This window comes from Protomyctophum parallelum (assembly GCF_964188405.1).
Source record: "Protomyctophum parallelum genome assembly, chromosome: 17".
Lineage (NCBI taxonomy): Eukaryota > Metazoa > Chordata > Actinopteri > Myctophiformes > Myctophidae > Protomyctophum > Protomyctophum parallelum.
The window spans coordinates 2452546-2457732 of NC_139719.1; positions in this window are offsets into that span (position 1 = coordinate 2452546).

The following is a 5187-nucleotide window of genomic DNA, read 5'->3' on the forward strand; positions in this document are numbered from 1 at the left end:
CAAAAAGCTGTATATAGGGCCAGATTTATTTAGTTGCAACTATACGCGTTCTTTATCCCAACTACACAAAATGTCTTTTATAGCCGTTATCCAAACTCACACCACGTGATATTGTGACTGAGCTTGTAGATCAACTCTGTTTTGGAAAACCTTTTTCTCTGAATAGGGATGCTGGGTTCAAGTGGTTATTAACTTGTAAAAGAATTGCCATCAAAAAGTACATTATTTGCCTCAGAGATGTAGTAGAGTTGTGGGTCATAAACCTTAATCCCATTACCAATACAACTTGTAACATGTGAGTTTAGCTTGTGTTATAACATGGTGAATGTTGTCTATACCTCTATTTCAGATACCTTACCCATGGGGATTCTATTGCCACCATAGCCTACAATTTCCGCGTGGGAAGATCCACTGTGTCTGAGATTGTGCCTACTGTTGCTGAAGCCATCTGGCAGTGTTTGGTACCAGAGTTGATGCCCGTGCCGACGAAGGACGAGTGGAAAGCTGTAGCCAATGTTTTTGAGCAGAAGTGGAACTTCCCTCACTGTGTGGGTGCACTGGATGGCAAACATGTTGTCATACAGGCACCCAGACATTCGGGGGCCCGTTTCTACAACTACAAAGGCCAGTATTCCATCGTCCTTCTGGCTGTTGTAGATGCCAATTACCTGTTCCGCATGGTCGATGTGGGAGGTTATGGCGCATCCAACGACAGTGGCATCCTCTGGGCATCAGCGTTTGGTGAAGCTCTAAGGGACGGAACACTGGACCTCCCTGACGCTGAGGACCTGGGACCGGTCCCATATGTTTTCGTGGCAGATGAAGCCTTTCCTCTGCGGCGGGACATGCAGGACATGATGCGGCCAGTCCCTGGAAGGTACCTCCAGACCTACTCCCAGAGCATTTTCAACTATCGTCTGTCCCGTGCACGGATGATGGTGGAGATGACCTTTGGTTTGATGGCTTCACAGTTCCGTGTCTTGCACACGGTGATTGATCTGAACCCGGAGAATGCGGAGAAGGTTGTGAGAGCCATCACTGTCCTACATAACCTTCTCAGATGGCACCGGCAGTCATCTGCTTCCGACGTGGCAGAGGAGATTCCAGATTCCCTCCGCCCAACTGGAACGGTTGTTGAGAACAATAACCCAGATGAAGAGGCTCGTGCTGTCAGAAGTAACTTTGTGGAGTACTTCAACTCACCAGCCGGTGCTGTATCATGGCAGGACAACCATGTTTAATCCTCACCTACCCATTACCCTCATTTAATTTTTCTTCTCCTCGGATCTCCACCTTGTAGTGGTGGAGAAGCTTGTGTGTTCCAATGAACCTGAGAGCTATGCCGTCTGGAGCTTTGCTCCTGGTAGGGTCACCCATGGCGGAAAGCTCAAGGGGGAGGTTCCAGACAAAGTGCGATCCAACCAAAGCAAATGAAAGCTGCAGCATACTTCACGCAGTGTTGCAAATAGCCTGCATCCTGCGACTCACTAAATTGAGAAAGGACCAAATCCTGTCACCCTCTGGGGGTTCTGGCCCTCTGGGATGCCAGACTCTAATGTTGTTGAAGAAGGACTCATAAAATGTCTTTGGAACCCACCCCTGGGTCCCAGGACCCATTACATTGAAAACCTATTTACACCACTGGGCCCCTAGTTCTCTTGGACTCCATGTGACTGGACCCTCCTGACCCACATCTGTTAAGGACAGTGTCTCCCCACATTACACAAACGCACAGGCGTCCTCCATGAAGGAAATCTAGCCACTATGACATCCCTCATTTTACCGGTTTATTTTAAATCTTCCCTCATCCCAAGTTCTTCCACCTTCCCAGTAACTTTGTCACTTCTACATTTCGCTGGTACTGGAGTCACTCTGCTGTCACCCAGGGAGGCTGTAGGCGAGAACTTGATGCCAGCAGTCCTAGGGTCCTCACTGTGGACTGACATTTTTTCTAAATCAGACAATTTTCTGAAAAAACAATGTTCCGAACTTCCTATATATAACTATTTCATGTCAAGTACCCCAAAAATTACTGTATATGTAATTGGCCGCTGACCCCCATCTGAAAATATGTTGTTCCAGAGACCACCCAGAAGCAAAGATTTGAGTTAAAAACGTTCGCTCTGAAAGAATATATATTCAAAGCTTTGTGCCACATTTTCATGATTTTTCGAGTGCCGTGCTATGAGCTTGTAGATCTGCTATTTTTCAACAGCTAAAGTATAACATAATGCTTAAAATACCAAAAGGGGTTCCCGTCCTGAATGGGTTAATCTGATTAATCACAAATGAATCGCATATCTTTTCAAGTTGTTAATGCTCTCATCAACTAGGGGTGGGGATATGGGTACCTCACGATACTATAGTGATATTAGACCCTCGATAACGATATCACGATGTTCTATATATTGCGAGATTGCAAAAAATGAAGAAAAAAAACATAAAAGGCAAGATCTGGAATACTCAGTCACAAACTGGCTAATAAGTACATGAATCGTGCCTCCCCCAAACAGTAAAATAACTAGTCTACAACTTGTCTGTCCACAACAATGGGCACTACTAGTACTAACTAATCAATCCACCCCTAAAATATGTAGTGAAAATGTAATTGACAAGAAACAAACAAAATAAGATGTGCTGAGCATAACATGCAATGAACGTGGACCGATTCCAGGTATTCATCACCAACTTGTTTTATGTATTTTAAAGTTGGGCCCATTTTACCTGTAACAGTGTATCGATTATTCATCGCGGGAGGAATTATTGCGATATCTCGTAATATTGATATATTGGCACACCTGTATCATCACTGTGGGCGTAGACAGATGCTTTGCTTTATGCAAAAATTCATGTTTTTTTTAATTATTGGAACAATGACAAATACTCTCCAGAAGTAACAAGGTCTGGTGGGCAATGGAAAAAAAGAACAATATTAAAAATAATTATTTTATATATAGACTGATAGGTTGAAATCAGGTGATCTATTCTGGGCCTGAACGTGCTTGCTGGGAAGGAGCATGCTGACGGACATGGAGAGCTGTGTCCTAAACTATATGTAGGCCATATAGCTAAAACAAATAGGCTAATTATGCGATTAACATAACAGTGAGTTAATTGCAATTAATCGACATTGACAGCCCTAGTACGGACACATTGGTGATCCTGCACCAGTCTAAACCTCTTTAACTGACAGTGAGCAGTGTCCCCATGAGCAAGTAACACATTTGGGAGGCTCCACACTATTCATCCTAGTTCCACACCCCACTGAGCAAGCATCCTCATTCCTCACCCCCCAGAATGAATTTAGTGAGAGCGACAGACATTTGCCCTCACCGCCTGGCTTCCCTCCTGCAAGTCAAGGTTCTGTTCAAGACTACAATCATACAGCACCATTCTAATCTTCCGACTGCTTCAAAGGGCTGGCCAATAAAAAACTGACCAAGTCCAATGCAACACATTTGGATTTCCATGACTGCAGTGGGATTGGCTATTTTCTCCCGCTGTAACAATTTAATTCTGTCATCTTCTTAGTCATGTCAGTGTGAATTTAGCTACCTTAAAGTACCAACTGCTGACTAACCTCGACATTACTGACTGTTCATCAGCTGGATATCCATACATAGAGAAGACAACACATCCTCTCACATCAACAGGATTACTAAACAAGTTCAGCAGAATAGTATAAAAGGAGCAGACCTCCCCTTGTATAAAATATTTCAACCAACACACTCAAGAATCTACAAGACCATCCATCCATATAGCTAGCCAACAACAGTCCCAGGATCTTGGGGACTGTCCAAGACAGGACACCGACCTCTTCAAGACTACATTCAAGACCTTTGACCTTCAGTAGACAATCACGATCAAGCACACCTCAGCCCATACGAGCCAACGTATCTGACCACTCCAGGTACCTTTACTAGATTCCTTACACCATCTTTCCAATGACACGTGTTAAACATCCCGGCTCAGGTTCTAATCAGGTCATAATCCTAGCCTTTGAATAACAGTCCTTTTTTGAACCACTTGAACCCATAGTAGTCTATAGCCTGGGGGAACATCAGACAAAAATAGCCCATCTACAAGTTTACAATGCAACGCATTTTGAACTTGTAGAGCGGCTATTTTTTGGCAAAGACTAGACTAGGGTTTAAGTGGTTAAGCACTAAGTTGAGCAACAAACATGACGTGAGAGTATTGAAATAGTTAACTTGACACCCACTATATTGTTCAAGGCTAGATTTCTGACAAATCTGCGTTCTTCTGGGTTTTAGTTGGCAGGCATACAAAAATAACCTTTAAAACGGATGTGTTACCCATCTGTCAATCTTCACACAAGCAAATCAAACTGAAACAGTCTAGTCTTCAAATATTTTTATTCACAGAATAAACAGAAAAAAATAGAAAAATAACCACCGCTCATCCGCTGAAAAAACTTAAGAGAGGTGCTGGAGCCACAAAGGGAACATGAGAAAAAAATAAAGGGAAGCTCCGCACACAATCAATTTAGGTCAGGAAATCTGTCCCTGAACATAACTTTCATTAGTTCCATCTCCGTCCTCATCTGAGTTTCAGGATCCAGGTTCCGGAGCTGGCTGGCTATGTACAGGCCAAAATGGGCTGCCCCATCCCTGTTTTGGAGCTCTGCCATGGCCCACTGCTCGAACGCGTCTGGGCCTGGGGCTGGGGCGTCACGCGACTGGGCCTCCTCCTGTCCAGTGTTCCTGGCCCTCCTTCGACTGGATGCTATTTAGTAAGGTTAAAGCATTGAACATTGAGCAATATTGCAATATTGAGCTGCACTGGATTTTGTATTGTATTACAGAGCTTGATTTAGGATGGTATTACATAACGTTCATGTAAGGTCTGAATTCTTACCACTTGTAGAAGTGGGGGGCCCTGCCACAGGACGAGCAGCTGGTGGTGGGGGACCTCTGGGTCCCCGTGCTGCTACCCCCAGATTGGAATTCCCCCCGCGGTGGACTATAAAGTAAGTAAATTACGTGTTATATTGAGCTGAAGTGGATTTGTATTGTATTTCAGAACTTTCATGTAAAATCTGAATGTCTTACCACTTGCAGAAGAGGATTCTGTAGGAGGATTCTGAAGACCAGCAGTTGAGGGACCAGCAGTTGAGGGACCAGCAGTTGGACTCGCCGGGTGCACTATGAAGTAAGATTGAATGAT